General features: G+C 56.4%; 1 pseudogene; it reads right to left on the reverse strand.

The window, feature by feature from the left end:
- Window positions 1-352: 352 nt before the first annotated feature.
- Window positions 353-5,873, reverse strand: LOC134342176 (uncharacterized; annotated as a pseudogene).
- Between the last annotated feature and the right edge of the window lie 17,446 nt (window positions 5,874-23,319).

Here is a 23,319-nt window from a genome sequence, read left to right on the forward strand (position 1 = left end):
TTCCTCCCCCTCCCTCACCCCATCGCCCTCATTCCCCTCCTCCCTCCACTCCTCACTCATTTCGCACTCTCCCCATTCCTTTCCCCCGGATCCCCTCATCGTCCCTATCTCCGTCACTCCGTTGAAGTTAAACTTTTACGGGAAGTTCAGAATCAAGTTAAATTAGCAGTACAAGCTAAAAAACACGAGGCTCTGTTCACACGGGTTCGACCTCCGTTCAGAAAGCGGATGGCGGAGGGGAAGGTGCTGTTCCTTGAACAGTCAGGCTCCTGTACCTCTTTCCCGATGGCAGCAGTGAGAAGAGGACAAGTCCTGGGAAGTGGGGGTCCTAAATAAGTTTTGAGGTCCTGCATCATCTTTTGCCCATGTCCCGGACGCTGGGAGGCTGCCGCTCCCTGCTGGCGGGGGCTTGGGATTGCAGCTCCCCCGCGGCTTTGTCCGACCCCTGCTCAGTGGCGCCACCCTCCGTCCGCAGGCGGGGCTGCGGCCGATCAGATCGGCCCCCCACTCCCACGGGAGGTCTGTACAAACTTGCCCGGCTTACGGAGCGCTGTCGTCGGGGCTTCGTGCGTCCAAGAGCCGGGAGGGGCGAGGTTGCTACGTCGCAATCGGCCACATCTGGAGCGCCGCGTACACTTCTGGTCGCCCCACTGCAGGAAGGTGCGGTGCTGTGGCGGTGTCCCCGGGGTTCCTCAAAATCCCAGCCTCGCCGCTGCCGCGCCTCAGCGACTCGGAGAGCCCGCCGCCCCACACAGGCCCTTCGGCCCGCAATGCTGTGCCGACCACGTACTCACTTTAAGAGATTACCTCGGGCTCCCCCGTGACCCTCTGTCTTCCCAAGCTCCGTGCACCCGTCCAGGAGTCTCTCAAGAGGCCTTCTTTGCAACGGCACCGGCGGGTAGGACCCAGGGTGGGTCTTCGGAACCTGAAACTGCTCACCACACAGCCCATCGAGTCCCGGGTCCCAGTCGACCCCACGTTCCTGCCTTCTCGCCATATCCTTTGGTGCCCTGGCCGCCTTAAATATACCCACGGACTTGGCTGGCGCCGCAGATTTACCACGCTCTTGGCCACCCTCCTGCCTGCCTGCGTTCCCCTTCGAGACGGACAGGTTAAGGGGTCAGGGCGGATGTACGATAGTCTGAGGAGTTGTCTGGTCTTGCAAAGGCGCAGACTGGCTCCCCCGTGTAAAATTCACGGTGCAGCGGCGACCTCTGCTGGACAAGGCCGGGACTGCCGTCAGAGTTCGCACGCTCCCTCTTGCCAGAATCAAAATCAGGTTGATTAGTCCTGACGAAGGGTCTCAGCCCGAAACGTCGACTGTACCTCTTCCTAGAGATGCTGCCTGGCCTGCTGCGTTCACCAGCAACTTTGATGTGTGTGGCTTGAATTTCCAGCATCTGCAGAATTCCTTGTGTTCAGGTTTAATAGATTAGATTAGATTCAACGTTGTGCCGACTGCAGACACAAAGCCAATGAAATCCATCTAGCATCTGCCCAGAAATGCAAAGAATAGTGTTAGACAATAGACAGCAGACAATAGGTGCAGGAGTAGGCCATTCAGCCCTTCGAGCCTGCACCACCATTCACTGTGATCACGGCTGATCATCCACAATCAGTATCCAGTTCCTGCCTTCTCCCCATGTCCCTTCACTCCGCTATCTTTCAGAACTATAACTCTTTTCTGAAAGGATGCAGAGAATTGGGCTCAACTGCCTTCTGAGGCAGAGCATTCCACAGATCCACAACCCTCTGTGTGAGAAAGGTTTTCCTCAACTCCGTTCTAAATGGCCTACCCCTTATTCTTAAACTGTGGCCTCTGGTTCTGGACTCACCCATCAGCGGGAACATGCTTCCTGCCTCCAGCGTGTCCGATCCCTTAATAATCTTGTATGTTTCAATCAGATCCCCTCTCAGCCTTCTAAATTCCAGAGTATACAACCCCAGTCACTGCAATCTTTCAACATATGACAGTCCCACCATCCCGGGAATTAACCTTGTGAACCTACGCTGCACTCCCTCAATAGCAAGAGTGTCCTTCCTCAAATTTGGAGACCAAAACTGCACACAGTACTCCAGGTGTGGTCTCACCAGGGCCCTGTACAGCTGGAGAAGGACCTCTTTGTTCTTGTACTCAATTCCCCTTGTTATGAAGGCCAGCATGCCATTAGCTTTCCTCACTGCCTCCTGTACCTGCATGCTTGCTTTCAGTGACTGATGTACAAGAACACCTTTTTTTATTCACAAAAGAACTTCGAATAAATAAAAAGTAAGTGCTACAGCACACAAATATAAAAGTACTGAGACAGTACAATACGGATGCAATACTGCTTAGCGCTGTGATGTGAGGTTCAGCAGGGTCACAGCCTCAGGGAAGAAGCTCTTTCTGTGCCTGCTGGTGCGGGAGCGGAGGCTCCTGTGGCCCTACTGGATGGGAGGAGAGTAAAAAGTTCATGGTGAGGGTGAGATGCATCCCTGATAATGATTTTCACCCTGCCCGGGCAGCGTTTGTGGTAGATGTTCTCAATGGTGGGCAATTGGCTGCCGATAATACGCTGTGCAGTTTTCACCACACGCTGGAGTGCTTTGCGGTCCGATACGGGACAATTGCCATACAACACTGAGATGCAGTTGGTGAGTATGCTCTCAATGGTACAGCGGTAAAAGTCCGTCAGTATCCTGGGACAGAGGTGAGCTTTCTTCATGTTCCGCTGGAAATAAAGGCGTGTTGCGCCGTCTTGATCAGGATGGAGGAGTTCAGGGACCAGGTGAGATCCTCGAAAATGTGGACACCGAGGAATTTGAAGCTTGATACACGCTCCATTACAGCTCCGTTGATGTAGATGGGGACGTGAGTGTGACTCCCGGCAGGCCGACATGTCCACCAGCATGTTAACTTAGCAGCAGCAGTTCAATATAGAAGAAAAAAATTAATAATAATAAATAACTCAATTACGTTTATTGAATAGATTAAAATTGTGCAACAAACAGAAATACTGTGTATTTAAAAAAAAAGTGATGTCATGTCCAAAGCTTCAATGTCCATTCAGGAATCGGATGGCAGAGGGGAAGAAGCTGTTCCTGAATCGGTGAGTGTGTGCCTTCAGGCTTCTGTATCTCCTTCCTGATTGTAACAGTGAGAAAAGGACATGCCCTGGGTGCTGGAGGTCCTTAATAATGGACGCTGCCTTTCTGAGACACCGCTCCCTGAAGATGTCCTGGGTACTTTGTAGGCTAGTACCCAGTTTGGAGCTGACTAGATTTACAACCTTCTGCAGCTTCTTTCGGTCCTGTGCAGTAGCCCCTCCACACCAGACAGTGAGGCAGCCCGTCAGAATGCTCTCCACGGTACAACTATAGAAGTTTCTGAGCGTATTTGTTGACATGCCAAATCTCTTCAAACTCCCAATGAAGTATAGTCGCTGTCTTGCCTTAGTTATAACGACATCGATATGTTGGGAGCAGGTTAGATCCTCAGAGATCTTGACACCCAGGACTTTGAAGCTGCTCACTCTCTCTACTTTTTGTCCCTCTCTGAGGATTGGTATGTGTTCCTTTGTCTTACCCTTCCTGAAGTCCACAATCAGCTCTTTCGTCTTACTGACGTTGAGTGCCAGGTTTTTGCTGTGACACCACTCCACCAGTTGGCATATCTCACTCCTGTACGCCCTCTGGTCACCATCTGAGATTCTACCAACGATGGTTATACCGTCAGCAAATTTATAGGTGGTATTTGAGCTATGTGTATACAGAGAGTAGAGCAGTGGGCTGAGCACACAGCCCTGAGGTGCGCCAGTGCCGATCGTCAGCGAGGGGGAGATGTGATCACTGATCCGCACAGATTGTGGTCTTCCGGTTAGGAGGTCGAGGATCCAATTGCAGAGGGAGGTACAGAGGCCCAGGTTCTGCAACTTCTCAATCAGGATTGTGGGAACGACGGTGCTGATCGCTGAGCGATGAACCCGCCCCGCTGCTGTTCCAGTGGGTTAGTAAGAGTCCAATATACACGTGAAAGCCAGCGGAAGTTGTAAGTCCAAGGAAACACGCACACACAAAATGCTGGAGGAACTCAGCAGGCCAGGCAGCATCCGTGGAAGAGAGTGAACAGTCGATGTCTCGGGGGGGCCGAGACCCTTCATCAGGGCTGAGCGAGGAGGGGAGCATTCAGAGTTAGAAGGTGGGGGGAGGGGAGTTGAGGAAGGAGTACAAGGTGGCAGCTGATTGGTGAACCCGGGAGAGGCTGAAGTCAAGAGCGTGGTTGATTGGTGAAAGAGGGAAAGGGCTGGAGAAGGGGGAATCTGATTGGTGAAAGAGATGAAGGAGATGGTTAAGGGGGAATCTGATTTGCGAACGAGGTAAAGGACGAGAGAGGGAGGGATCTGATTGGTGAAAGAGATACAGGGCTGGAGAAGGGGTGATCTGATTGGTGAACGAGGTAAAGGACGAGAGAAGGGGGGATCTGATTGGTGAAACAGATACAGGGCTTGAGAAGGGGGGATCTGATTGGTGAAAGAGATACAAGGCTGGAGAAGGGGGGGATCTGATTGGTGAACGAGGTAAAGGACGGGAGAAGGGGGAGATCTGATTGGTGAAAAAGATACAGGGCGGGAGAAGGGGGGATCTGATTGGTGAACGAGGTAAAGGACGAGAGAAGGGAGCGATCTGATTGGTGAACGAGGTAAAGGACGAGAGAAGGGGGGGATCTGATTTGTGAAAGAGATACAGGGCTGGAGAAGGAGGGATCTGACTGGTGAAAGAGATACCGGGCTGGAGAAGGGATGACCTGATTGGTGAACGAGGTAAAGGAAGAGAGAAGGGAGCGATCTAATTGGTGAACGAGGTAAAGGACGAGAGAAGGGAGCGATCTGATTGGTGAAACAGATACAGGGCTGGAGAAGGAGGGATCTGACTGGTGAAAGAGAGACAGGGCTGGAGAAGGGGGGATCTGATTGGTGAAAGAGATACCGGGCTGGAGAAGGGATGACCTGATTTGTGAACGAGGTAAAGGAAAAGAGAAGGGAGCGATCTAATTGGTGAAAGAGATACAGGGCTGGAGAAGGGGGGATATGATTGATGAACGAGGTAAAGGGCTGGAGAAGTGGGGATTTGATTGGTGAAAGAGATACAGGGCTGGAAAAGGGGTGCTCTGATTGGTAAACGGGGAGAAGGACGGGAGAAAGGGGTATCTGATTGGTGAAAGAGGTACAGGGCTGGAAAAGGGGTGCTCTGATTGGTAAACGGGGAGAAGGACGGGAGAAAGGGGTATCTGATTGGTGAAAGAGGTACAGGGCTGGAAAAGGGGTGCTCTGATTGGTAAACGGGGAGAAGGACGGGAGAAAGGGGTATCTGATTGGTGAAAGAGGTACAGGGCTGGAAAAGGGGTGCTCTGATTGGTAAACGGGGAGAAGGACGGGAGAAAGGGGTATCTGATTGGTGAAAGAGGTACAGGGCTGGAGAAGGGGGGATCTGATTGGTAAACGGGGTAAAGGACGGGGGAAGGGGGTATCTGATTGGTGAAAGAGGTACAGGGCTGGAGAAGGGGGTATCTGATGGGTGAAAGAGGTACAGGGCTGGAGAAGGGGGAAGGACAGAAGAGCATGGAAAAAGGGAAAGCGGGCGGAACCAGGGAGAGGTAATGTGCAGGCAAGGAGAAGAGGTGTGAGGTGGGGAGGGGAACGGAAAGGGGACTGGTGAAGGCGAGGAAGTAGGGAATTATGCGGCAGGAGGAAATCGACGCTGATGCCATCAGGTTGGTTGCTTCCCAAATGGAATATAAGGTGTTGCTCTTGCAAACTGAGTGAGGCCCCCATCGGGGCAGGAGAGGAGGCCATGCACTGACGCGCCAGGCTGGGAATGCTGAGGATGGAAGCCATTGCTTTGACCGCACTTGGAGTATTCTAATCATCTGAGAAAGGATGTGCGCTGGCAATTGGAGAGGCCCAGAGGAGGTTCACGAGAATAATGCAGGGACATAAAAGGTTAACGTATGCGGAGCGATTGGTGGCTCCGGGCCTGAACTCGCTGGTTAGAAGAATGAGTTAGTGGTGGTGTGGTGCGCGGGGGGGGGGGGGAATTTCATTGAAACCTATCGAATATTGAAAGTTCGAGACAGAGTGGATATGGAGAGGATATTTCCTATAGCGGGGGAGTCTGGGACCAGAGGACACAGATAGAGTGGATGTGGAGAGTATGTTTCCTGTAGTGGGGGAGTCTAGGACCAGAGGACACAGATAGAGTGAATGTGGAGAAGATGTTTCCTGTAGTGGGGGAGTCTGGGACCAGAGGACACAGATAGAGTGGATGTGGAGAGTATGTTTCCTGTAGTGGGGGAGTCTAGGACCAGAGGACACAGATAGAGTGAATGTGGAGAAGATGTTTCCTGTAGTGGGGGAGTCTGGGACCAGAGGACACAGATAGAGTGGATGTGGAGAGGATGTTTCCTGTAGTGGGGGAGTCTAGGACCAGAGGACACAGATAGAGTGGATGTGAAGAGGATGTTTCCTATAATGGGGGAGTCTAGGACCAGAGGACACAGATAGAGGGGATGTGGAGAGGATGAGTCGAAGAAGGAGTCTGAGAGTCTGAGTGGGAGTGCCGAAAAAGAGATTTTTGAAATTTTCGTTATTTTTTTTCTCCAACGGCTTTCTGAGAGGCGGGACTGCGCAGGCGTGTGACGTCGGGCAGTGCAGCGCGGCAGATTTAAAAGGGCAGACATCCTGCTTCGGATTTGATTCGAAGAAGGAGTCTGAGAGTCTGAGTGGGAGTGCCGAAAAAGAGATTTTTGAAATTTTCGTTATTTTTTTTCTCCAACGGCTTTCTGAGAGGCGGGACTGCGCAGGCGTGTGACGTCGGGCAGTGCAGCGCGGCAGATTTAAAAGGAACAGAGCCTCAGAGAGCGGGCAGCGTAGTTTGCGGGTGGCAGAGTGAGCCGAGAGCAGAGTGAAGACTTAAGGGCTTCGGCTCACCGGGCTTAGGCGGAAGCGGGCGAGGCGAGGAAGGTTTGACATTCATTTTCTGTTGCTATTTGAGGAGAGGGGCATTATGACTGTGAGGGCAGTTTGCTGTTCTCTGTGTCGGTGGGAGGCCCTGGAGTCTCCAAGCCTCCCGGACGTCTACATCTGCGCCAAGTGCATCGAGATGCAGCTCCTAAGGGACCGCGTTACGGAACTGGAGCTGCAGCTCGATGACCTTCGTCTGGTCAGGGAGAGCGAGGAGGTGATAGAGAGGAGTGGAAGGCAGGTGGTCACGCCGGGGCCACGGGAGGCAGACAAGTGGGTCACGGTTAGGAGGGGGAGGGAGAAAAGGCAGGTGATGGGGAGTACCCCGGCGGCTGTGCCCCTTAACAACAGGTACTCCTGTTTGAGTACTGTTGGGGGGGACAGCTTACCCGGGGGAAGCGACAGTGGCCCTGCCTCCGGCACAGAGTCTGGCCCTGTAGCTCAGAAGGGTAGGGCAAGGAAGAGGAGGGCAGTTGTGATAGGGGACTCGATAGTAAGGGGGTCAGATAGGCGATTCTGTGGACGCAGTCCAGAGACTCGGATGGTAGTTTGCCTCCCTGGTGCCAGGGTCCGGGATATTTCTGATCGTGTCCAAGATATCCTGAAGTGGGAGGGTGAAGAGCCAGAGGTCCTGGTGCATATAGGTACCAATGACATAGGTAGGAAAAGGGATGAGGTCCTGAAAGAAGAATATAGGGAGCTAGGAAGGGAGTTGAGAAAAAGGACCGCAAAGGTAGTAATCTCGGGATTACTGCCTGTGCCACGCGACAGTGAGAGTAGGAATGCGATGAGGTGGAGGATAAATGCGTGGCTGAGGGATTGGAGCAGGAGGCAGGGATTCAAGTTTTTGGATCATTGGGACCTCTTTTGGCGCAGGTGTGACCTGTACAAAAAGGACGGGTTACACTTAAATCCTAGGGGGACCAATATCCTGGCAGGGAGATTAGCGGGGGCTACTGAGGTGACTTTAAACTAGAATGGTTGGGGGGTGGGAATCAAATTAAAGCGGCTAGGTGTGAGGAGGTTAGTTCACAACAGAGGGATGGGAACCAGTGCAGAGAGACAGAGGGGTGTAAAGTGAGCGTAGAAGCAAAAAGTACAAAGGGGAAAAGTAAAAGTGGCAGGCCGACAAATCCAGGGCAAGCATTAAAAAGGGCTAAGAGAGTTGTAAAAGAGCGCCTGAAGGCTTTATGTGTCAATGCAAGGAGCATTCGTAATAAGGTGGATGAATTGAAAGTGCAGATTGTTATTAATGATTATGATATAGTTGGGATCACAGAGACATGGCTCCAGGGTGACCAGGGATGGGAGCTCAACGTTCAGGGATATTCAATATTCAGGAGGGATAGACACGAAGGAAGGGGAGGTGGGGTGGCGTTGCTGGTTAAAAAAGAGATTAACGCAATAGAAAGGAAGGACATAAGCCGGGAAGATGTGGAATCGATATGGGTAGAGCTGCGTAACACTAAGGGGCAGAAGACGCTGGTGGGAGTTGTGTACAGGCCACCTAACAGTAGTAGTGAGGTCGGAGATGGTATTAAACAGGAAATTAGAAATGTGTGCAATAAAGGAACAGCAGTTATAATGGGTGACTTCAATCTACATGTAGACTGGGTGAACCAAATTGGTAAAGGTGCTGAGGAAGAGGATTTCTTGGAATGTATGCGGGATGGTTTTTTGAACCAACATGTCGAGGAACCGACTAGAGAGCAGGCTATTCTGGACTGGGTTTTGAGCAATGAGGAAGGGTTAATTAGCGATCTTGTCGTGAGAGGCCCCTTGGGTAAGAGTGACCATAATATGGTGGAATTCTTCATTAACATGGAGAGTGACGTAGTTAATTCAGAAACAAAGGTTCTGAACTTAAAGAGGGGTAACTTTGAAGGTATGAGACATGAATTAGCTAAGATAGACTGGCAAATGACACTTCAAGGATTGACGGTGGATATGCAATGGCAAGCATTTAAAGGTTGCATGGATGAACTACAACAATTGTTCATCCCAGTTTGGCAAAAGAATAAATCAAGGAAGGTAGTGCACCCGTGGCTGACAAGAGAAATTAGGGATAGTATCAATTCCAAAGAAGTAGCATACAAATTAGCCAGAGAAAGTGGCTCACCTGAGGACTGGGAGAAATTCAGAGTTCAGCAGAGGAGGACAAAGGGCTTAATTAGGAAGGGGAAAAAAGATTATGAGAGAAAACTGGCAGAGAACATAAAAACGGACTGTAAAAGCTTTTATAGATATGTAAAAAGGAAAAGACTGATAAAGACAAATGTAGGTCCCCTGCAAACAGAAACAGGTGAATTGATTATGGGGAGCAAGGACATGGCAGACCAATTGAATAATTACTTTGGTTCTGTCTTCACTAAGGAGGACATAAATAATCTTCCAGAAATAGTAAGGGACAGAGGGTCCAGTGAGATGGAGGAACTGAGCGAAATACATGTTAGTAGGGAAGTGGTGTTAGGTAAATTGAAGGGATTGAAGGCAGATAAATCCCCAGGGCCAGATGGTCTGCATCCCAGAGTGCTTAAGGAAGTGGCCCAAGAAATAGTGGATGCATTAGTGATAATTTTTCAAAACTCGTTAGATTCTGGACTAGTTCCTGAGGATTGGAGGGTGGCTAATGTAACCCCACTTTTTAAAAAAGGAGGGAGAGAGAAACCAGGGAATTATAGACCGGTTAGCCTAACGTCGGTGGTGGGGATAACTGCTGGAGTCAGTTATCAAAGATGTGATAACAGCACATTTGGAAAGCGGTGAAATGATCGGACAAAGTCAGCATGGATTTGTGAAAGGAAAATCATGTCTGACGAATCTCATAGAATTTTTTGAGGATGTAACTAGTAGAGCGAATAGGGGAGAACCAGTGGATGTGGTATATTTGGATTTTCAAAAGGCTTTTGACAAGGTCCCACACAGGAGATTAGTGTGCAAACTTAAAGCACACGGTATTGGGGGTAAGGTATTGATGTGGATGGAGAATTGGTTAGCAGACAGGAAGCAAAGAGTGGGAATAAACGGGACCTTTTCAGAATGGCAGGCAGTGACTAGTGGGGTACCGCAAGGCTCAGTGCTGGGACCCCAGTTGTTTACAATATATATTAATGACTTGGATGAGGGAATTAAATGCAGCATCTCCAAGTTTGCGGATGACACGAAGCTGGGTGGCAGTGTTAGCAGTGAGGAGGATGCTAAGAGGATGCAGGGTGACTTGGATAGGTTGGGTGAGTGGGCAAACTCATGGCAGATGCAATTTAATGTGGATAAATGTGAAGTTATCCACTTTGGTGGCAAAAATAGGAAAACAGATTATTATCTGAATGGTGGCCGATTAGGAAAAGGGGAGGTGCAACGAGACCTGGGTGTCATTATACACCAGTCATTGAAAGTGGGCATGCAGGTACAGCAGGCGGTGAAAAAGGCGAACGGTATGCTGGCATTTATAGCGAGAGGATTCGAGTACAGGAGCAGGGAGGTACTACTGCAGTTGTACAAGGCCTTGGTGAGACCACACCTGGAGTATTGTGTGCAGTTTTGGTCCCCTAATCTGAGGAAAGACATCTTTGCCATAGAGGGAGTACAAAGAAGGTTCACCAGATTGATTCCTGGGATGGCAGGTCTTTCATATGAAGAAAGACTGGATGAACTGGGCTTGTACTCGTTGGAATTTAGAAGATTGAGGGGGGATCTGATTGAAACGTATAAGATCCTAAAGGGATTGGACAGGCTAGATGCAGGAAGATTGTTCCCGATGTTGGGGAGGTCTAGAACGAGGGGTCACAGTTTGAGGATAGAGGGGAAGCCTTTTAGGACCGAGGTTAGGAAAAACTTCTTCACACAGAGAGTGGTGAATCTGTGGAATTTCTCTGCCACAGCAAACTGCTGAGGCCAGTTCATTAGCTATGTTTAAAAGGAAGTTAGATATGGCCCTTGTGGCTACAGGGGTCGGGGGTATGGAGGGAAGGCTGGGTTCTGAGTTGGATGATCAGCCATGATCATAATAAATGGCGGTGCAGGCTCGAAGGGCCGAATGGCCTACTCCTGCTCCTATTTTCTATGTTTTCTATGTTTCTATGTTTCCTATAGTGGGGGAGTCTAGGACCAGAGGACACAGATAGAGTGGATGTGGAGAGAATGTTTCCTGTAGTGGGGGGAATCTAGGACCAGAGGACACAGATAGAGTGGATGTGGAGAGGATGTTTCCTGTAGTGGGGGAGTCTAGGACCAGAGGACACAGATAGAGTGAATGTGGAGAGGATGTTTCCTATAGTGGGGGAGTCTAGGACCAGAGGACACAGATAGAGTGGATGTGGAGAGGATGTTTCCTGTAGTGGGGGAGTCTAGGACCAGAGGACACAGATAGAGTGGATGTGGAGAGGATGTTTCCTATAGTGGGGGGAGTCTAGGACCAGAGGACACAGATAGAGTGGATGTGGAGAGGATGTTTCCTATAGTGGGGGAGTCTAGGACCAGAGGACACAGATAGAGTGAATGTGCAGAGGATGTTTCCTATAGTGGGGGAGTCTAGGACCAGAGGACACAGATAGAGTGGATGTGGAGAGGATGTTTCCTATAGTGGGGGGAGTCTAGGACCAGAGGACACAGATAGAGTGGATGTGGAGAGGATGTTTCCTGTAGTGGGGGAGTCTAGGACCAGAGGACACAGATAGAGTGAATGTGGAGAGGATGTTTCCCATAGTGGGGGAGTCTAGGACCAGAGGACACAGATAGAGTGGATGTGGAGAGGATGTTTCCTGTAGTGGGGGAGTCTAGGACCAGAGGACACAGATAGAGTGGATGTGGAGAGGATGTTTCCTATAGTGGGGGGAGTCTAGGACCAGAGGACACAGATAGAGTGGATGTGGAGAGGATGTTTCCTATAGTGGGGGGAGTCTAGGACCAGAGGACACAGATAGAGTGGATGTGGAGAAGATGTGTCCTGTAGTGGGAGAGTCTAGGACCAGAGGACACAGATAGAGTGGATGTGGAGAGGATGTTTCCTCTAGTGGGAGAGTCTAGGACCAGAGGACACAGATAGAGTGAATGTGGAGAGAATGTTTCCTGTAGTGGGGGAGTCTAGGACCAGAGGACGCAGATAGAGTGGATGTGGAGAGGATGTTTCCTGTAGTGGGGGAGTCTGGGACCAGAGGACACAGATAGAGTGGATGTGGAGAGGATGTTTCCTATAGTGGGGGAGTCTGGGACCAGAGGACACAGATGGAGTGAATGTGGAGATGATGTTTCCTGTAGTGGGGGAGTCTAGGACCAGAGGACACAGATAGAGTGGATGTGGAGAGGATGTTTCCTGTAGTGGGAGAGTCTAGGACCAGAGGACACAGATAGAGTGGATGTGGAGAGGATGTTTCCTATAGTGGGGGAGTCTAGGACCACAGTACAGATAGAGTGGATGTGGAGAGGATGTTTCCTATAGTGGGGGAGTCTAGGACCAGAGGACACAGATAGAGTGGATGTGGAGAGGATGTTTCCTGTAGTGGGAGAGTCTAGGACCAGAGGACACAGATAGAGTGGATGTGGAGAGGATGTTTCCTGTAGTCGGAAAGTTTAAGACCAGACGACACAGCCTCAGAATAGATGGGCGTCCATTTAGAACAGAGATAAGGAGGAATATATGTTGCGGGTGAATCTGTGGGATTCGCTGCTGGGGCGATATTAGCGTGGATTCAGGGAGGGTCGAGGGTCAGGGAATGCGAGAGAAATTGGAGGAGACAAAGATGTTTTTTTTCTGAAAGCCCGCTGTTAATGGCAAGGTCTTCAGCAGCGTCGCTGAGCAGAGAGATCTTGCGACCCAGGTTCATCGCTGCTGGAAAGCGGCTGCACAGATCGACAAGGCGGATCAGGAGGCTGCCTCACGGGATGCTTGTGTTTGATATACTGAGTTCAAAAGTCAGCGGGTTATGTTGCAACTTTATCGGGTTTGATGGACAGTACCCCGGTCAAAGACCCTCTTCTTCCTTCCACCCTGTTCCCCCCCACCCCCCAGCCTCTCTCCATGACCCCGATCCCGGTCAAAGACCCTGTTCCCCCCCCCACCCCCAACCACCAACCCCCCCCCCCCCCAGCCTCTCTCCATGACGCCGATCCCGGCGAAGGCGGACACGCCGTTCCTGGTGACGGAGCCGCTGTGCCAGATCCCGGGGTTTCGCCGGTCACGGTGCGTGTCACACCCTCTTACCTCGAGACCACTTGTCCCTCGACACTGCCCACGGTTCACGGTGCGTGTCCCACCCTTTTACCTCGAGTCCCCTGTCCCTCGACACTCCCCACGGTTCACGGTGCGTGTCCGACCCTCGTACGGCGGGTCCCCCTGTCCCTCGACACTCCCCACCGTTCACGGTGCGTGTCCCACCCCCGTACCCCGAGTCCTCCCTGTCCCTCGACACTCCCCACCGTTCATGGTGCGCGTCCCACCCTCTTACCTCGAGTCCCCCTGTCCCTCGACACTCCCCGCCGTTCACGGTGCGTGTCCGACCCTCGTACGGCGGGTCCCCCTGTCCCTCAACACTCCCCACCGTTCACGGTGCGTGTCCCACCCCCGTACCCCGAGTCCTCCCTGTCCCTCGACACTCCCCACCGTTCATGGTGCGCGTCCCACCCTCTTACCTCGAGTCCCCCTGTCCCTCGACACTCCCCGCCGTTCACGGTGCGTGTCCGACCCTCGTACGGCGGGTCCCCCTGTCCCTCGACACACCTCACCGTTCACGGTGCGTGTCCCACCCTCGTACCCCGAGTCCCCCTGTCCCTCGACACTCCCCACCGTTCACGGTGCGTGTCACACCCTCTTACCTCGAGTCCCCCTGTCCCTCGACACTCCCCGCCGTTCACGGTGCGTGTCCGACCCTCGTACGGCGGGTCCCCCTGTCCCTCGACACTCCCCACGGTTCACGGTGCGTGTCCCACCCTCGTACCCCGAGTCCTCCCTGTCCCTGGACACTCCCCACCGTTCATGGTGCGCGTCCCACCCTCGTACGGCGAGTCCCCCTGTCCCTCGACACTCCCCACCGTTCACGGTGCGAGTCCTAACCTCGTACGCCGAGGTCCCCCTGTCCCTCGACACTCCCCACCGTTCACGGTGCGTGTCCTAACCTCGTACGCCGAGGTCCCCCTGTCCCTCGACACTCCCGACCGTTCACAGTGCGTGTCCGACCCTCGTACGCCGAGTACCCCTGTCCGTCGACAGTCCCCACCGTTCACGGTGCGTGCCCCACCCTCGTACCCCGAGGTCTCACCGTCCCCTCGACACTCCCCAGCGTTCACGGTGCGTGTCCCACCCTCGTACCCCGAGCCCCCTGTCCCTCGACACACCTCACCGTTCACGGTGCGTGTCCCACCCTCGTACCCCGAGTCCCCCTGTCCCTCGACACTCCCCTCCGTTCATGGTGCGTGTCCCACCCTCGTACCCCGAGGTCCCCCTGTCCGTCGACAGTCCTCACCGTTCCCGGTGCGTGTCCCACCCTCGCAACCCGAGGCCCCCCTGTCCTTCGACACTCCGCACCGTTCACGGTGCGCGTCCGACCCTCGTACGCCGAGTTCCCCCCGTCCCTCGACCCTCCCTTCCGTTCACAGTGCGTGTCCCACCCTCGTACGCCGAGGTCCTCCTGTCCGTCGACAGTCCCCACCGTTCACGGTGTGCGTCCGACCCTCGTACGCCGAGGTCCCCCTGTCCCTCGACACTCCCCACGGTTCACGGTACGTGTCCCGCCCTCGTACCCCGAGGTACCCCCCCCCCGTCTCTCGACACTCCCCGCCGTTCACGGTGCGCGTCCCACCCTCGAACCTCGAGTCTCCCCGTCCCTCGACACTCCCCACCGTTCTCGGTGCGTGTCCCACCCTCGTACCCCGAGGTCCCCCCGTCCCTCGACACTCTCCACCGTTCACGGTGCGTGTCCTACCCTCGTACCCCGAGTCCCCCGTCCCTCGACAATCCCCACCGTTCACGGTGCGTGTCCTACCCGCGTAACCCGAGTCCCCCGTCCCTCGACACTCCCCACCGTTCACGGTGCGTGTCCCACCCTCGTACCCCGAGTCCCCCGTCCCTCGACACTCCCCACCGTTCACGGTGCGTGTCCGACCCTCGAACCCCGAGGTTCCCCTGTCCCTTTACACTCCACTCCGTTCACGGTGCGTGTCCCACCCTCGTACTCCGAGGTTCCCCTGTCCCTCGACACTCCCCACCGTTCACGGTGCGTGTCACACCCTCGTACCCCGAGTCCCCCCGTCCCTCGACACTCCCCACCGTTCACGGTGCGTGTCCCACCCTCGTACCCCGAGTCCCCCGTCCCTCGACACTCCCCACCGTTCACGGTGCGTGTCCGACCCTCGAACCCCGAGGTTCCCCTGTCCCTTTACACTCCACTCCGTTCACGGTGCGTGTCCCACCCTAGTACCCCGAGGTTCCCCTGTCCCTCGACACTCCCCACCGTTCACGGTGCGTGTCACACCCTCGTACCCCGAGTCCCCCCGTCCCTCGACACTCCCCACCGTTCACGGTGCGTGTCCCACCCTCGTACCCCGAGTCCCCCGTCCCTCGACACTCCCCACCGTTCACGGTGCGTGTCCGACCCTCGAACCCCGAGGTCCCCCCGTCCCTCGACACTCCCCACCGTTCACGGTGCGTGTACCACCCTCGTACCCCGAGGTTCCCCTGTCCCTCGACACTCCCCACCGTTCACGGTGCGTGTACCACCCTCGTACCCCGAGGTTTCCCTGTCCCTCGACACTCCCCACCGTTCACGGTGCGTGTCACACCCTCGTACCCCGAGTCCCCCCGTCCCTCGACACTCCCCACCGTTCACGGTGCGTGTCCCACCCTCGTACCCCGAGTCCCCCTGTCCCTCGACACTCCCCACCGTTCACGGTGCGTGTACCACCCTCGTACACCGAGGTCCCCCTGTCCCTCGACACTCCCCACCGTTCTCGGTGCGTGTCCCGGCCTCGTACCCCGAGTCCCCTGTCCCTCGACACTCTCCACCGTTCACGGTGCGTGTACCACTTTCGTACCCCGAGGTCCCCCTGTCCCTCGACACTCCCCACCGTTCTCGGTGCGTGTCCCACCCTCGTACCCCGAGGTCCCCTGTCCCTCGACACTCCCCACCGTTCTCGGTGCGTGTCCCACCCTCGTACACCGAGGTCCCCCTGTCCCTCGACACTCCCCACCGTTCTCGGTGCGTGTCCCGGCCTCGTACCCCGAGTCCCCTGTCCCTCGACACTCTCCACCGTTCACGGTGCGTGTACCACTTTCGTACCCCGAGGTCCCCCTGTCCCTCGACACTCCCCACCGTTCTCGGTGCGTGTCCCACCCTCGTACCCCGAGGTCCCCTGTCCCTCGACACTCCCCACCGTTCTCGGTGCGTGTCCCACCCTCGTACCCCGAGGTCCCCACGTCCCTCGACACTCTCCACCGTTCACGGTGCGTGTCCTACCCTCATACCCCGAGTCCCCTGTCCCTCGACACTCCCCACCGTTCACGGTGCGTGTCCTACCCTCGTACCCCGAGTCCCCTGTCCCTCGACACTCCCCACCGTTCACGGTGCGTGTCCCACCCTCGTACCCCGAGTTCCCCCGTCCCTCTCACGCGCCCCACCGTTCACAGTGCGTGTCCCACCCTCGTACCCCGAGGTCCCCCCTGTCCCTCGACACTCCCCGGCGTTCACGGTGTGTGTCCCACCCTCGTAACCCGAGTTCCCTGTCCCTCGACACTCTCCGCCGTTGCTTTGTACCCGAATGACTTGCACTCTTTATACGCTCTCTCCCGCCCCGCTCTCCCCCCTCTAACCCTCTGTCTGTCTCTCTCTGTCCCCGCTCCCCACCCTCTCCCTCTTCTCCGCTTACCCCCTTACCCGCTTCTCGTCACTCCTCTCCTCCCCTCCCTCACCCCTGCCCGCTCTCCCCTTGCGCTCCTCTCAACACCCCCCACCCTCTCCACTCCCCTCTCCCTCCGCTCTGTCTGTCTCTCTGCCCCGCAGTTCGGACAGATGGCCTCGGGGGTCTCCAGCGCTCTGCTGGGCCTCCTCATCCTGTTCACCGCCCGCTGGCGGCTGGGCTACGCCATGCTGGTGGGCGCCCCCTGGTGGACCGGAGTTATCGTGAGTGGGGGCTCCCCCCCACCCCCTCGGGCAGAGGCGGGTCTGCGAGGAGGAGGGGGCGGAGGGGGAGGTGGAGAGGCTGAGGGAAAGGGTAGGGAGAGCGGAGGGAGAGGCGGCGAGGAGGGCAGGAGTCACAACGCGCCGGAGGAACTCAGCAGGTCGGGCAGCATCCGTGGGAAAAGATCGGTCGACGTTTCGGGCCGGAACCCAGGAGGGGTAGGAGGCAGGGCTGAGGGAAAGGGTAGGGAGAGCGGAGGGAGAGCGGCGAGGAGGGCAGGTGTCACAACGCGCCGGAGGAACTCAGCAGGTCGGGCAGCATCCGTGGGAAAAGGTCGGTTTGACGTTTCGGGCTGGAACCCAGGAGGGGCAGGAGGGAGGGCTGAGGGAAAGGGTAGGGAGTGCGGAGGGAGAGCGGCGAGGAGGGCAGGAGTCACAACGCGCCGGAGGAACTCAGCAGGTCGGGCAGCATCCGTGGGAAAAGGTCGGTTTGACGTTTCGGGCCGGAACCCAGGAGGGGCAGGTGGGAGGGCTGAGGGAAAGGGTAGGGAGTGCGGAGGGAGAGCGGCGAGGAGGGCAGGAGGGAGGGAGTCGGAGTTGTGAGTCTGACCCCTGTTTATTCAGTCCACAGTGGCCGGGATGCTGATCATGGCCGTTCGCCAGTCGCCGAACAAATCCACGGTGGGTTTACGGTTCCCGGTCTCCGGGTCCCCCCGCTCCCACACACCGGGAGCTTTACCGCACACGGTTCCCTTTCGTGTTCGTTCTCTCTCTCCCTCCCTCCCCCTCTCTCCTTCCCCCTCTCTTTATCCCCCATCGCCGTGTCACGCTCCCCCTCTCTCTCTCTCCCCCTCTGGGTCTCGCCGTCTCCCCTCCATTTTCACTTCCCCTGTCTCTCCCCTATCTCTTTCCCACTTCTCTTTCTATCCCTGGGACGACCAACCCGCATCTCCCTTTCCACTCTCTCTCTCCCCCCTTCCCACTCGCTGCCATCCTTTTCAACTTTACCCCTTCATCCTCGTCCCCGTCACTCGCCCCCTCCCTTTCCAGTTCTCTCTCCACCCGTCTCTCCTCCGCCCTTTCCCCCTCCCTCTCCTTCCCTTTGTTTCCCCTCCCTCTCTCCCTTTTCACTTTCTTCCCCCCGCTCGCACTCGCCCCTCTGCCTCTCCGCTCTCCCTCTCTCTGTTAATCTCCTCGCTCTTTCTCTCTCTCTCTGTCCCCAGCCCCTCTCCCTCTCTATTTTCTTTCTTCCCCTCCCTGGCTCTCCCTTCTCCCATTCCACCTCTCTCGCTCCCCCCTCTCTATCTCTGCCCTTCCTTTCCAACTGCTCTCCCCCTCTCTCTTCCTCTCTCTCCCGCCCCTCTCTTTCCACACCTCTCTCTGCTTCCACGTTCTCTCTCTCACTCGCCCCTCTACATTCCCACTGTCCCTCTGCCGTCCTCTCAGTCTGTGTCTCCTTGCTCTGTCACCCTCTACTTCTCCCTTTCCACATTCTCCCTCTCTCTCGCTCTGTCTCCCCTTCTCCTTTTCCGCCCCTCCCTCTCTCCCTCTCCCTCTCTCTCTCTCCCCTCCCTCCCCTCTCTCTCCCTCTCCCGCTCCCCTCTCACCCTCCCCCCCCTCCCTCCACCGTCTCCCGCTCCCCTCTCTCCCTCCCACTCTCTCTCCCACTCTTCCCCTCTCCCCCCTCACCCCTCTCATCCCATCCCCCTCTCGCCTCCCCCTCTCTCGCTCCTCCCTCTCATCCCATCCCCCTCCCTCCCCTCACTCATCCCATCCGCCTCTCTCCCTCTCCTCTCCCCGCTCTCCCTCCCCTATCTCCCTCCCCCTCCCCTCCCCCCTCTCCCTCCCCCTCTCCCCACTCTTCCCCTCTCCCTCCTCCTCTCTCACCCCTCTCATCCCATCCCCCTCTCCCCTATTCCCCTCCCTCCCCTCTCTCATCCCATCCCCCTCTCATCCCATCCCCCTCTCTCCCTCCCCTCTCATCCCATCCCCCTCTCTCCCTCCCCTATCTCCCCGCTCTCTCTCCCTCCCCTATCTACTTCCCCCCTCCTCTCGCCCTCTCCCCCCTCTCTCCCTCTCCCCTCCCCCTCTCTTTCCCCTTTCATCCCATCCCCCCTCGCTCCCTCCCTCCCCTCTCTCATCCCATCCCCCTCTCTCCCTCCCCCTCTCTCCCCCTCTCATCCCCCCTCTCTCCCCCTCTCATCCCCCCTCTCTCCCTCCCCTCTCTCATCCCATTCCCCTCTCATCCCATCCCCCCTCCCTCCCCTCTCTCATCCCTCCACCTCTTTCTCCCCCCTCTCTGGCTTTATCCCTCTCTGTCCCTCCTCCCTTCATTCACACTCTCTCACCCCTCTCCATTTTCATCTTTCTCCCGCTCTCCATTCCAATTTCTCTATATCTCTCTCTCTCCCACCTTGTTCCTATCCGCTCTTCCTTTCGACTTCCTGCCTTCCTCTCGCCGCTCTCCTCCTTTCCAGTCTCTCTCTCTCCGTCCATCGCCCCCCCCGTCCGTTATCTCTCTCTCCCATCACTGTCCCTCCCCACCCCGCGTCCCTCTGTCTGTTCTCAGTCTATCTCTCTCTCTGTCCCCCCTCACTCTCTCTCTCTCTCTCTCTCTCTCTCTCTCACTCTCTCTCACACTTTCTCTCTCTCTCTCTCTCACTCTCTCTCACAGACACACACTCTCTCTCTCTCTCACTCTCTCTCACAGACTCTCTCTCTCTCTCTCTCACTCTCTCTCACAGACACACACACTCTCTCTCTCTCTCTCTCTCACTCTCACTCTCTCTCACTCTCTCTCTCTCTCACTCTCTCTCTCTGCGACAGACCATCGCCTGCCTGGTGGCGAATGTGATCTGCGCTCTCGCCTGCACTCCCGCCGTCATCCTGTACTCGCTGAACGTCCGGGTCTTCCCCTGCATCGGGTACTGCTACACCGGGTGCCGGATGGTGAGTGTTCCGCACCCCGACACCCAACACACTGGCGAACCAGCCCTCAGCCCCCCCGTCAACCCCCGGAGATCCCCACTCGGCCTTCCTCATCTCCCGCGACGCATTCCTCCCTCCCGGTAGCGCTCCCTCCCTCCACGCCAAGCTCCCTCAGAACCCTCCCTCCCCTCGGTTGTAGCGTCCCCTCCCCCGGCAGCTCCTTCCACAGACGGGCCACCCTCTGGGTGAAACAGTTTCCCCTCGGGGTCCCCTATTAAATCTCTAAAACCTGCGCCCTCTGGTTCTCGATTCCCCGACCCTGGGGAAAAGGTCTGTGTTCATTCACCCTGTCTGTGTCCCTGGTGGTTTTACACACCCCTGTCAGGTCACCCCGACCCTCCCAGGAATAAATTCCCAACCCGCCCGACCTCTCTCCGTAACTCAGTCCCTCCAGTCCCGGCGACTTTCACCGTAAATCCCCGGGATCTCTGGTCTCCTGTTCCCGGTGTCCGGTCCGACGGTGGCGGGGATGCCGAACGCCGCCTTCACCGCCCCGTCTCCCCGTCACCCCGTCACCCCACTTTCAGGGAACCGTCACCCAAAACCTGGTGTGTTCCGTGAAGAGAAAGCTACATTCCTGAGACAGGAGTTAACAGAGATTTCTCTCCACTCCCCCCAACACTTGTAAACACATCTCCCTCTCCCACACTCCCCCTCTCTCCCCACCCAACGCTCTCCTTCCCTCTCCCCCGACTTTACCCTCATACCCAAACAACTCTCCCCCTCCTCTTTCTTACCGGCCATCTCTCCCTCTTCACTCCCCCCTCACTATCCCTTCCTCTGTCACCCCTCTCTTCCCCTCCCTCGGAACTACCCCCTCTTCTCTCTCACACTCTCCCCTTCTGTCCCGCACTCTATCTCTCCTCTCTGCTCACCTTTGTCTCTCTCCCCCTTTCCCCCTCTCCGTCTCTCACCCCCTCACTCCCCTCTCCCTCGTTCACCCCTCTCTGTCCCTCATCCCCTCTCCGTCTCTCCCCCCTCTGTTCTCCACCTTTCTCTCCCTCCCTGTCCGACCTCTCTCATCTCCTGCCTCTCACGTTTCCCTCCCCCCTCTCTACCCTGTCTCTCACTAATCTCTCTCCCTCTCTCTCCCCTGTCTGACTCTCCCTCTATCAACTATTCTCTGCCCCCTCTCCTCTTTCTCCCCATCTCTCTCCCACCCACCCCCTCTCTTCCTCACCCAACGCTCCCCAGTCTCTTCCTCCCCGTCTGGGTCTCCCACCTCCGCCTACCCCACACTCCCGCTCCCATCCCTACCTTCTCCCCCCTCTCCTGTCTCTCTCTTCCCCGGCCCGAGCCCCTCTCTCTCTCTCACCCCCTGTCTCCCTCTCTCCCTCTGGCAGAGGTTTGTGAGCGGGGTGACGGTGATTTTGCTGGTGAACTGTCTGGTCTCCCTGGTGATGTCCGTCCTCACGGCCATCGTCAACTGCGGGAACCTCCAGTGCTGCGCCGCGCGGCCTCCGGTGGTGAGTGGGATCTTCCTGTGCACCGGGGTGTGGGCGGCGGGGGATGGGACGTGGGTGGCAGAGATGGGGGGAGATGGAAAGAGGGTGGGGAGAGACGGGAGGGAGCAAGAGAGAGAGATGGGGGCAGAAAGGGATTGAAAGGGGTGGGGAGAGGAGGATAGGGTGGGGGAGAGAGAGGTGCGGAAGAGATGGAGGGAGAAGAGGGGACAGAGGGAGTGGAGAGAGGGGACGGAGGGATAGAGAGGCTGAGGGAGTGGGGTAGTGGATCCCGTCTCTCCTCACCTTCTCTTTCTCCCCTCCCCTCCTCAATCTGATCCCTCCCTCTCCCCCACCCACAGAGGATGGTGGTGATCCACGCTAACCAGCCCGCACCGCCGGACCTCGCCTCCATCTTCTCCAGCAAACCGGCGCCCACCCCGGCCTCTGACGGGCCCCAGTGACGTCACGTTCCCCGCTCCACGGGACAGCCCGAAGGATTCGGGCCGAGCGGCCTGAAAGGAAAATCAAGGCGGGATTTTGGAGACGGAGTTGGGGGGTGCGGGGTTGGTGGGTAACATTCTCGTGGTCACATTCCTCCCCGTGGGTACCCCCCAGTTCCAGCTCCCTTGTTACGAGTCGCCCTCTCCCACCCTCGGCATCCGGTCACTCCTGAAACACTCCGCTCTCTGTCCCCTCTATCACCGCCCATCTCACCCTGGCTGGTGGCCATTCTGTGATGGTTATCATTGACAACTGCTCCCCCAGCACCGGAGAAATAGTCACATCCTTCTCCTCACCTCCCACTCACTTCCCTCCCTGTTTATTCAATCTCAACTCCTCATTCCTCCTCTCCTCCCGCCCCCCCCCCACCCCCAGCTCTCCCAACTCTCCATTTAACCTTCTGCAGACAGACACTCAGTGACCGGGTGTGACCCTCCCTCCCCTCCCTCCACCACTCAGTGAGTCACCCCCTCACCCTCCTGTCACCCTCCTTCCCATCCCATCACTCACAAACCCCTCCCCTCCCTCCACAATCAGTGAGACACTCCCTCACCCTCACCATCCTGTCACCCTCCTTCCCATCCCATCTCTCGCAAACCCCTCCCCTCGCTTTCCTCTCCCCGCCACCTCGATGTTGTTCAACTTACGCTGGATGGCTATCATTTTGCGATGCCAATTTTCTCCTCTCCTCATCGCCCTCTCTCTCTGTTACCCAGTGAGTCTCTCCTCTACTCACCCCATCACTCCTGACACCCTCTCCTCGCCGTCCCCTTGTCCTTTCTCCCGCCATCCAACATATCCTGGGTGGTGAACATTTTCCGATGGGAAATTTCGCTCCCTCACCCGATCCCTTCCCTCTCTCATTGAGTGAGTCTCTCCCCTCTCCGTCCGTTCAGACACTCAACTGTCCGTCCCATCAGCCCTGATCGCGTCTCGACCCCTCGCTCCCCCTTTCCCCCGTCCGCACCCCCCTTCTTGCTGTCCCTCTTATTTGCGAAGGATCGAAACCACCCACCCTTCCTCCACACTCCCCATCCTGTTCCTGCCCACCCTGTCCTATCAGACCCCTCTTTCCTAGTCCTGCAACTTCCCCTCCCTTCCCGTCCCATCAGATTCCCTCCCAGCTCGTCCCATAACTTTCCCTCCTTCCTGGTCACATCACTCCCGCTCCCTTCCTGTCGTTTCACTCCTCCTCACCCCGACTCTATCTGATCCACGTCACCACCAGTTTGTGACAGGAACTCTCGCCTCCCCTTTTCGTCCCCTATTGACTTCGCCACG

Source organism: Mobula hypostoma, unplaced genomic scaffold, assembly GCF_963921235.1.
Source record: "Mobula hypostoma unplaced genomic scaffold, sMobHyp1.1 scaffold_76, whole genome shotgun sequence".
Taxonomy (NCBI): Eukaryota; Metazoa; Chordata; class Chondrichthyes; order Myliobatiformes; family Myliobatidae; genus Mobula; species Mobula hypostoma.